Here is a 10845-nt window from a genome sequence, read left to right as displayed (position 1 = left end):
CACCGTAGATAGAGAATAAATATTTATTGGATAGTAAATGAATAAATGAAACAAAATGAATTCTGAGAATTCTGAAACATCTTCTTATATAGTCCAGGATAGATATAAAAAACATATTGAAAAAAGAAACTATCTAGACTGTTAATGGCTTGCCCCAGGTCTCATGGCCAAAAGAGCCACCAGTCAAATCCAAGAGAAGACCCCATGTCCAGTGCTCTTTCTAGCATACATCTTTTCCTTTCCAGCTCTATAAAATTCTGAATCTTGTTCTTTTATAACTTATTTTGAGTTTTTGCAAATTCTTAATAAGCCACAGACATATATCAGCTCCTACTCTTAGAGAATCAGTTTGAGAATGAAATCCAGTATTCTATATGTATTATAATTAATAGATAGCTTTATATCAGGCTGAGAACATAAAAGAAAAACCCTACAGCTGCTGAGAAAAAAAGGGAAAATCAAGGTCTAGCTAGTGTCAGACCTGAGTTACTCCAAACCCAAGAAATGGATGCATTCAGTATGAGGAACCTCAGAAGCCAGCTTTCACGCACCAGGAAACCTCTTGCCCAGATTTCAACAGAGTTCAGGGAACACAGATTGAATCCTCCCAGGGATCCCAGCAAATATCTCAGTCACTAGCAAAACTCATGAGGGCTTTTTTTAGACCACTTCACAGGAGCAGAGGAGCACCAGTTCTGCTTTAATTGTGGACTTTCAGCTTGGCTTTCTTACAAATATTTTCTTGGAAGTCATTTCCTTTTTACAGATAGGAAAAGGACAAGAGTCAATAACTGCCTGGCTGCTCTATGGTGGATTCCCACACGTGACCCAGATGACAGCAAATATTCTTTCTTTAAATGGGATGCATGGGAAATTTTCAAAGAAATTTTTGGACAACTTCCCAGAAGACAGATTAACTGAAGATGTCAGGCATCCCGCTGCAGGAATTGGGTGTTTTTCCTAGAAGAAAGGTCTGGAAGGTCACCTTCACAGCACTTGTTTGATAAGGAAGGGGCATAGTATAGTTCAGGCAGAGTGGGCAGTCAGCACAGTGGGTAGTGATCAATTCTGTGTGAATTGATCCCCAATCATAGTCTCGGTTTGAAATAGTCACAACTGGTTACCCTGTGTTCTTGCAGTCTGTGTTCTTATTCAGCCAGTCTCGCACAACTGCAGTTTGAATTTCTAGATCAAGCTACCTTAATCTGAACACACGGGCAATATCCAACTCACCCCATCTTCAGAATTCTCACCACTGAGCTCATTCTCCAGGGTCATTCTCAGAATTTGTCCCAGGCCCAAAGAAAACTCATTTTAAATCTCTGCAACATGTCAGAAAAACATGACCAACTGTCAGAAAAACATGACAAACTGTTTAACAAAAAATAAATAACTAAACATTCCTCATCAACAACAACGTGCTCAATCATACACAGCTGAACCATTGGGATTCTGGCAAACTTCCTGAGAATGCATTTTTTTTTTTTTTCCTTGAGACGGAGTCTCACTCTGTTGCCCAGGCTGGACTGTGGTGGTGCAGTCTCCACTCACTGCAAGCTCCAGCTCCCGGGTTCACGACATTCTTCCGCCTCAATCTCCCAAGTAGCTGGGACTACAGGTGCCCGCTACCAAGCCCGGCTAATTTTTTGTATATTTTTTAGTAGAGACAGGGTTTCACCGTGTTAGTCAAGATGGTCTCGGTCTCCGGACCTCGTGATCCACCCCCCTTGGCCCCGCAAAGTGCTGGGATTACAGGCATGAGCCACCGCGCCCAGCCAAGAATGCAAAATTACGGGTGGCCTTGATTCATAGACTTCGGTTCTTTTCTTCTGATCTGACACTTCATTAGAACAAACTTGATCCATGATGCTGAGACTAAATTTAAACACCATGGCCGGGCATGGTGGCTCACGTCTATAATCCCAGCACTTTGGGAGGCCGAGGCAGGTGGATTGCTTGGGCTTAGGAGTTCGAGCCCCCCTGGCCAACATGGCGAAACCCTGTCTCTACCAAAAATACAAAAATTAGCCAAGTGTGGTGGCAAGTGCCTGTGATCCCAGCTACTCGAGAGGCTGAGGTGGGAGGATCACTGGAGCCCAGGAAGTTGAAGCTGCAGTGAGCCATGATTGTGCCACTACACACTAGCCTGGGTGACAGAGCAAGACTCCATCTCAAAAAAAAAGAACAAGAAAAAGAAAAAAAGTTAAAATATAAAATGTATGTAATTAAACATTTTAATTGAGAACCCTGAAGGTAAACTTCCTCAGACCTCTGTTCAATGCGATTCTCCCTCAGTCCTGCACCAACCTCAACTCCCCTGTAGGAGGCTGTGTTCTCTCTGGTTATGCCTTCCCCACCAGAGTACAATATCTTTAAGAAGAAGAATTACTATATTTATCTTGGTATTCTCCCTCACCTCTGTCAGGTCCTCAGTGCTTTTTTTATGTGTTGTAGGCATTCAATGTTTAATTAATAGACATAAATTCAATGTTTAATAAACTTATTTCTTTAAAGAAATAGATTTTCATTCTCATAAAGTATTTTTCAAATACTAAATTGAAAAAAAAAACTTTAGTGTTAGATAAGATTGTCTTTCCTTTATCATAAAATTTTTCTCAAGACTCAGAAAAAACCAAACTCTTATCAAGGTGGCCACATGGAGCATAGCTTAATGTTGATGACACTGAGAGATTTTCTTTAAATTTTAGTTGTTTTTCAGGGAATCAGCCCAGGAGACACCTGCCAAACCCAGGAGTTAGGTGGTTATTTCATGTGGGTCATGGAATTCAACCACCAGAAGACCAAATTGTAGTGATTGTTTCATTTTCTATTATTTGTGACTTTGCTTATGTCACTGGATAGAGGAACTGGCCACACTTACTGTTCATTCTCATCCCCTTTATCACCTGAGTGTAAAGACCCTACCTTGAGGTATTCTTCAGATGTTGTAGAGACAGAATATTTTCATATTGGCTTCTTCACCAGATTCTCAGCTTGCCAGAAAGAGCCAGGAGGCTGGATTGGTTATTTTAAGACAAAGTTTAGGGCCAATAAGACAAAGGTAAAGGATGTAGTCCTTTTAAATCCTGCTCCTGTTTCAAAAGTTTAAGTTCCCTTCTCTCCATAACACATTTTCTGACTACTTACACCCATGTTGTTCAATCTTCATTTCCTTTGAGAAGAAGATGCCCTTGTTTTCTGTGTTCATCTAAGTTGTGGGCTGCTGGGGTCAGGGACCAAGTTTTATGCTTCTTTGGTATCACCCATGATGTCTAGCACACGGCTGGGCACATAATAAGTGCTGTGAGACAAAAATGGAATCTCTGGACCCCAAACTCACTATGTCAAAGGAAAAGTTAAGCTTTTCCTTTGAAACTGAGTCACTTAAAAAACTGCCTTCTTTTGTTATCAGGCAGCTGCAACAATAAAAGGCCACATATCTCCCCAGATAGTCTCCTTCACAAATTGCTTACAGAGAAATTCCTTGTAGGTCCCTACATCTTTCAGAATGCATATCTCTCCTATAAATGAGCCCTAAAACAGAGTGAATCTCATTATGACAATAAGATAACAGCTCATCTTCACAGGTATGGTATAAGGACAAGACTAGAAATCATCCCTCTGCCCACCTCAAGACAAATTCATAATTGACTTTCCCCCTATTTTCACGTTTATCTTATGTAAAAAGTAGATTTACTGAGCATGAGGGGAACACATAATCACCATTCCTCTACCCACTCCTCACATGCAAAATGTGAATTCACTGGGCACTAATCAAAGCCTCACAAGAATGTAACTTCTTCCCTCATTGCCTACCCTCCCACTTCCCTTTTTTGGTTTTTTTTTTTTTCTTTTCTCCTTCCCCTCCTGCTGGCTCTTTCCCCTTTAAATATTGAAGTCCTCAAAACTCTCTTTGTAAAAGGCAGAGATCACAGACGTTCCTGTATTTGTGCTTTTTCCTGGTAAATGTCCTTAACCTTGGCAAAATAAACCTCTAAAATGATTGAGACCCGCCTGTCATTTTTTTTGGTGCTTAATATCACTATTTTAGACTTGGGTAAATCCGGCTGTGGAAGTAGTGACAGAGTCTTTTAGAATTTTCTTCTACTAAAAATAATTAATCAGAAAGTCCCTGAGAGAATTTCAGATATTTCTGTAAGGATCAAACCTAAATTTAAATACACTCATAGATCTGTTCATAATCCCAGTGTCTCACACATATAAACTCAATAAAAATTTACTGAATGACCAAGTGAAGAAATGTTCTTTCAGCTTTTCCTTCGAGACTCAGAAAAAAGATATCTGCAATTCCAGAATGGACTGAGTGAACAAGAACAGATCAGTGACACAAAGCCAGCCTTCTTTTTCCCTTTCAGGGTGACTCAAATTGTAGTCCTAATCTGAACAGTGTGAGACACAACTCCGTCTCATATAACTCAATAGTGCATTTGCTATACTCCCATTTACACAAACTGCTCAGATGCCCCAAATGCTGAGTCTGTTCGCCTTCATTCTATTCCTTTGGGAGATGCCGGTACAAACTTGTTTTTCCTTTCTTTTTTAAATGGAGATGTGATCACCATAGCAACTAAAAGATATAAATCTTGCCTAATTGAATTAGTGTGCTCAAGATAATAGGGCACAAACTGAGTTAAAACTGGGATGAGGGCAAGAGTGGGGAAATGGATGAAGATGATAAAAATATTTACGTCCCTAGAATTTCTGGGTTTGGATTAATTGTTTCATAAGGAATATTTTTGGCCTTCAAATGCAGGGCCACTTGGGAGAGAAGCAGGTGGGGCAGTAGTTGAGGTGTCTCTGCAGTTGATTCGCAGTGAAAGGCAGGTTATGAGTATAGGGACAGCCCTTCGGCCATATGGTCCCCTCCCTATCCTGAGGATAAGGACATTTGAGAGAAGCCAATGGTATTGGAGGGCCAGAATCGAACTTAAGCCGCTTAGTTGGTACAACTGTAAACCCTCCCTCACAAGGGATGGGCCCCTGAAACCTTTCTAAGCAGGGTAAAGAAAGGTAAAGGGACTTCCTTGTCGAAGAGGAGGTTCCCGCGTTCGCACCCTAGCTTTCCCTCAGGGTTCAACACGCGTTATATAAATGCCAAGTTACTCAGGGGCGCACACCTGAGAAGGCTGGGGCCCGACACACGCGGTGTACTGCCGGTCACCGGTGTGGCGCGCTGGGGGGACACACCAAAGCCCCTGTTCCTCCCGCCTCTGGAACGCAGTCCCCGCTCTTTCCAGCTGCTCCGCGGGGCGTGTGGCTGTGCGCTGCCTCCTGCGGATCCGAGGCTGGGCGAGGGGGCCGCGGTGGCCACATGGCGCGCTCGGGGAGATAGCAGCTGCGCTTTGTTTCCAGCAGTGAGAGGTGAGTCACCGGCTCCCGCAGCCCCAGAGCTGGGCAAACACTCAGGCCCAGGCAGCTGAAAAATTCACAGCAGGAGCAGCTATCCAAGCGGCTGCAGCCTTTTCCTCCTCTTCCTCCTCCTCCTCCGCCACTGCTACCGCCACCGCCGTGGTCGCCGCCTCCGCGCCCTGCCTCCGCCCAGTCCCCTCCTCCTCCACCCGCGAACTTAGTCAGCGGTTCGCGCCGCCGCGCGCCCATTGGCCGGCGGAACGCGCCGCGTCACAATGGAGCCGGTCGGAGGCGGTGAGCTGGGCAGCGCCGGGGCTTCCCGCTGAGCCCGCAGCCGCCGGCAGCCGGGAAAGTGCAGGCGCGGGGCCGCCGCCTGCGCGCCTGGAGCGGCCCGGGAGCACGCCGAGAGGAGCGCGGGCGCCCGGGGCAGGAGTCGCGCAGGTAGGTCGGAGCGTGACACCCGGGTTCCAGGAGGGGGAGTCGCGCCGACCGAGGTTGGGAGGAGGAACACCGGGTACGGGGACGCAGCAGGTGGGGCTGGCCGAGCAGGTGCGGTTACCTGTGCACGCCTCACCTGCGAGCCAGGCTGCGGGTCGGTGGCGCGGCTGCGGAGACGAGTAGCGGCTTCGTTCTGCTCCCTGCCTTCGGGAGAGACAGAGCCCCACACTCAGAGGACCTCTCCTGTGTGCTGGGGTCATTTGGGGCAAGAGGAGTGGGCGGTCGCGCGGAGGCGGTTCCCTCTGTCTCCCCCGGGAGTCTTGGCGTTGCACCTGAGCGTGAGTCCTCGGGGCGGGGCGGGAAGGGGGTTCCGCTTTCCCAGGCTGGCGTCTCGCTCCAGGTGAGCGCAACTCCCCTGAGGGTGCCCCCATTAGGTTGCTCTCTTTTGCCCCCTGCACTGGCGCTGTTTATTGGGAACTATTTTACGCTCTTGGATACTCGTTGTTTGCCTATAATTTGGTGGCGGTGTTGGCTGTTGATTTGTTTGAGAAAGAAGGGGCAAGCGATACCAATTTAAAAAGAAGACTCAAGAGTTTCCCCTGAGCTTAGTTGAGCAGGTGCTGAGAGGTCAGAAGGGTGGAGGCTCAGTATTGGCTCATTAATCTGTGTCCTCAACTGACTTCCTAACGTCCATAGATTGCCTTTAGATGACATTTGTGGAAGACTTTTTTTTTCTTTGTGGTCAAAAAGACACCCCTCTAAAAGAACAAAACCGACATGTGAACTTCCTTGAATAAATTCACTTCGCCTAAAGACAAAACAAACAAAACATCCCACTGATAAAAGATATAAGTATGAACATTTTAAATTGTAAATATATAGCCAAATTAAAACAATTTGTTCAGCGTATATTGACATTAAATAGCATGATTTTTATTAAAAGACTTAACCTATTTGCAAATGATATAATAGTCTTTCCAGAACACCCCAGAAATCTAAAAACAGATGTATCTTGATCAGATGATTCTGTCCCCTAAACCTAGGTGTAGGAGTGAGGATGGAAAAGAAGTCAAACTGCAGTATAATTTTTTAAACCATTCCAGTACCCTCTATGTGTACAGGCTACACCTCCTGAAAACCCCAAATGCTCTTTGTTTTTCTGTTTGTTTTGTTTTGAGACAGAGTCTCAGTCTGTTGCCCAGGCTGGAGTGCAGTAGTGCAATCTCCGCTCACTGCAACCTCCACCTCCTGGGTTCAAGTGATTCTCCTGCCTCAGCAGGCGCCTGCCACCACGCCCGGCTAATTTTTATATTTTTAGTAGAGGCGGGGTTTCACCATGTTGACCAGGCTCATCTCGAACTCCTGATCTCAAATGATCCACCCACCTTGGCCTCCCAGAGTGCTGGGATTACAGGTGTGAACCCAAATGCTCTTTGAATTGTGGGTGCCCGGGCGACTTTCTTTTTCTCTTGGCTTTCCTTGTCAGCAGCTCTACTCAGAGAATATAAAGTGACAGCCAACCCTCCAAGGTAATTGGGCCTGTGTAATTTTAGAATATAAGCCCTAACATGTCTGATACTTCTGTAAGCTAAAAAGAGGTCCCTTCATTCTGGTAGAGAATGGGGGTGATGATGTCATTGAGTGCACCCTTGGGTCATGGCACTTTCCTTAGCCTTAGTATCCCCCAAAACATTTTTAAATCTGCTTGTAGGAATTAAGTTTACCATTCTTTGAAATGTGTTCTCTTTTTCTTCAGTTGGTAAGGTGTTCCAACATGTTCAGCCTATTATGAATCTCTTCACATTCTGAATGACTTGACTAGTTGAGATTTGCTTTTTTAAATCTCTTCTCTACCGCTGTCACAATTTCCCATTGCTATTTTAATTTTCAGAATCCTCAGAATGAAAACACCAACAATAATTAAAATGAAAAGGGGCTTAATAAAACTTAAAGGATACTAAGCCCTCCAAGTATTTTAGGCTAATCTATGTGAGCATTTTCCTGCAGTGGCCTGAAATTTGTTATTTTTTGTTGTTTTCTGAAGTTTAAGGGGGAAAATATTTTAAAATTTAAAACATCCTTGCTTTAGCCAAACTTTTTCTTATAAACAAGGGTTTTTGTTTTTGTATTTTAGTTTTCAAATTCTTCTGATGATACCTGAGTATTTTATGTTTTCTGAATTTTTTACTATTCATAGCCTGTTTAATCCAATCCCCGATTTTCATTTGGTGTGTCTCTAAAGTTGAATTCTCAAATTTTACTCTTATTTCTCCTTCCCAGCATCCTTCTACCACACACTGATATTTTTAGAAATGAATGCATTCTGATTCTGTCATGTTCTTACACACTTGGTGGAATGATTTGCATTGCCTTGCATGTAGCAGATACCCTACTGCTATCCTGACTCCCAGAGCACTGGGTACATCAGCAAACAGTTCAGACCTGTGACCGTTCAAGAGGAATTTGGGAGACCCAGTTATAGTGTAGAATTTATTTAACCATTTGTAAAATGCCTTCTAATTTGTGTCATATCTGTTTTCATATTGCTGCCTTTTATTGCTATTGCCTACTTTCATTTTCTTCCCCATCTGTATTTTCTAAACTTCCTACATGCCTTTATTATGACTTAATTTCTCTGGTGTTTAAACTAATGCCTTTGGCAGACATAATAACCTATTTTTCTTTTTCTGATCATTAAGATTGATCTTAAATAAAATTAGGCCTAGCTCCAATCATTGATCTCTCTCCTGAGTTCTTATCACTGTGGTTCATTTAGAAACTGAACAAAGGGTAACAATAAACTCCCTGTTCTATGACTGCCTTTCCTTTAGGATTCTACTGAATTGCAACACAATTTACATTTACTCCTTCAATGCTGCCAAGAACCTGAGTAAAGGAAATTAATAAAAATGAGTTGTCAGGGCTTCAACCTTGACCTTTCCCTTTGGCCTTTTTGACCTTTTTGCTGTTTTTGATATGGGTCATGTGATTCTGCTTGTTTCTTTCTAGACTGTATATATTTAAACTTCATCTCTTGCTTTTTTTAAATTTCAGAGTCCCTTTAAATTCTTTCTTCTCATCTGTCATCCTGTGACCATTTCCAGGGCTCCGTTCTGCAATGCCTGTTCTTCGACTGACAAGCACAGCATCTTTCACAGACACTGCCAGCTGCACAGCTTCTATTTCTCTTCTGTTTCCAGCTCCATGCAGGTGACTGAGATCTTCCTCTGCTCATCTCTGATGGAGACCACATTCTTTATTGTTGAGTAGCATATTCCTTTTGATTCTTTCTCAGGTAGCAGATATAAGAGCATATTTGAACCTTCCTTATTCTGTCAGATTCCTTTTCAGCATTTTGAAACTTTTTTTTTTTCAAAATCTCTTGCAAATTACAAGCAAGAGTTCTTCAAGGTTTTACCTAAGAGAACAAACTTTGCAGACTGACAGGCCTGATTCTGAATTCTGTGCCATCACTTTGGATGAGTTGTGGATTAGTTAAAATTAGTTGCCAGCTACAGAGACTGCAAAGAACAATGGCTTAGTCAAAATGATGCTGTTTCTCTTTCACATTAAAAAAACTTGCAGAGGCAATCTATGGCTGGTATGATGGTTCTACAGTCTTCTGAGAACTAGGCTGATTCTACCTTTTGGATCATCTACCATAAATAAGATGAGGTCCTCAGCTTCATGATCCCAAGATGGAGCTTCAGCCATCACCCCCAAGTTCCAAGTAGCAGAAAGGAGGAAAGAAGGAAAAAAGAAGGAGGGGAAATGCAAGAGCCCATGGTCTCTGAAGGAAAATTCCTGGATGCTGTCATATACTTCTTGTTATATGTCATTGCGTAGAACTTAGTAACATGACCTCAGGTAGCTGGAATAGAGACTCGGAAATACTATCCTTATTCCAGACAGTCTTATTCCTAGCTAAATTAAAAAAAAAAAGAGAGGCTCAGATCCTTAGCAAAAAGTGGGGAATTTTGGAGATATCCAAACACCATAGCTATCCTAACCCTCTTTTTTCTTGACTAATACTGTCTTTCTCACAGGAGTCTTAGGATTAAAATAAATGTTATACATTAACACATCTAATGTAGTATCTGGCGTAAAACATGCTTTCAGTAAATGCTGTTTATATTGCTGCTTATTTCTTTTCCTTGAATTGTCTAGTTTCTCTGCTACAACATCACTGGCCCCCAAATCCTATTAATATTTTAAATACTTGGGCACTTACCCCACTTGGTGTTACCAGACTGCTGTGTTGTATCTTGTCATGGGAGGAGATGAGGTTTTTGAGTGTCAGGGAGCAAGACATTATTACTCAATGTCAGCATTTATTCTTAGCCTAAAAACATGGCCCATGAAATCAAATAGATCTGGACACAAATCCTCCCTCAGTATGCAACCATAGTCTCTCTCTCTCTCTCTCTCTCAGTTTTTTTTATCTGTAAACTGGATAATAGCTGACTGTTAAGGTTGAATGAAAAAAGTATATAAAGTGCTTAATACTGTCCTCAGTAAAGTGGTAGCTTTTCTTTTTTAATTTGGCCTAACCTGTGTGAGCCTTTTCAAAAACAGTACTTATTCTGTTTTTTTTAAAGTTATAAAATTATCTGTAAAATCAGTTTATCACCCAAGTGATAGCAAAATTTTTTCTATCTATGTTGATATAACAAAATACAGAATGGTTAATGATACAGAATGTTTAAGCCTTAACCTTCCTCAGCCTTGAATTATTTTTGGCTGAGCCACTCTCAGAAGCTAAACATCACCACCATTTAAAATATTTCACAGTATTTTTTCTTCAGTAGCTATTAAGCATTTAGTTTGTGCCAGGCAATGATGATGAGCAAAAATGTACATGGTCCCCACCCTTATGAAGATCTGGGACCATACTGAGGAGGACAGGTGAATCAATCACTCACTGCAAACAGATGAGAAGTTGTCACTGTGAGGTTACTATAAAGGAGACATTGGTTGGGCATGGTGGCTCATGCCTGTAATCCCAGCGCTTTGGGAGGCTGAGGCGGGCAGATCATC

General features: G+C 42.8%; 2 protein-coding genes across 4 annotated transcripts in view; both read left to right on the top strand.

The window, feature by feature from the left end:
• Positions 1-5681: 5681 nt before the first annotated feature.
• LRRC8B (leucine rich repeat containing 8 VRAC subunit B) overlaps positions 5682-10845 on the top strand; it is a 70624-nt gene continuing 65460 nt past the window's right edge. The window contains exons 1-2 of the mRNA XM_045385554.3: positions 5682-5811; positions 8913-9018. The gene's annotated coding sequence lies outside the window, so the exon portion shown is untranslated. The remainder of the gene's footprint in view (positions 5812-8912; positions 9019-10845) is intronic.
• The window catches only part of LOC102140959 (leucine rich repeat containing 8 VRAC subunit B), a 58879-nt gene continuing 53715 nt past the window's right edge, over positions 5682-10845 (top strand). For 2 of the 3 annotated variants that reach the window (XM_065533241.2, XM_074002086.1), the window contains exon 1: positions 5682-5811. The gene's annotated coding sequence lies outside the window, so the exon portion shown is untranslated. Of the gene's footprint in view, positions 5812-8912; positions 9019-10845 lie in introns of all 3 variants that reach the window. The other variant, XM_065533232.2, reaches the window with a different exon arrangement.

Source organism: Macaca fascicularis, chromosome 1, assembly GCF_037993035.2.
Source record: "Macaca fascicularis isolate 582-1 chromosome 1, T2T-MFA8v1.1".
NCBI classification, from domain to species: Eukaryota; Metazoa; Chordata; class Mammalia; order Primates; family Cercopithecidae; genus Macaca; species Macaca fascicularis.
The sequence above is the reverse complement of the archived record's forward strand: the minus strand, read 5'-3'. Positions and strand labels throughout refer to the sequence as shown.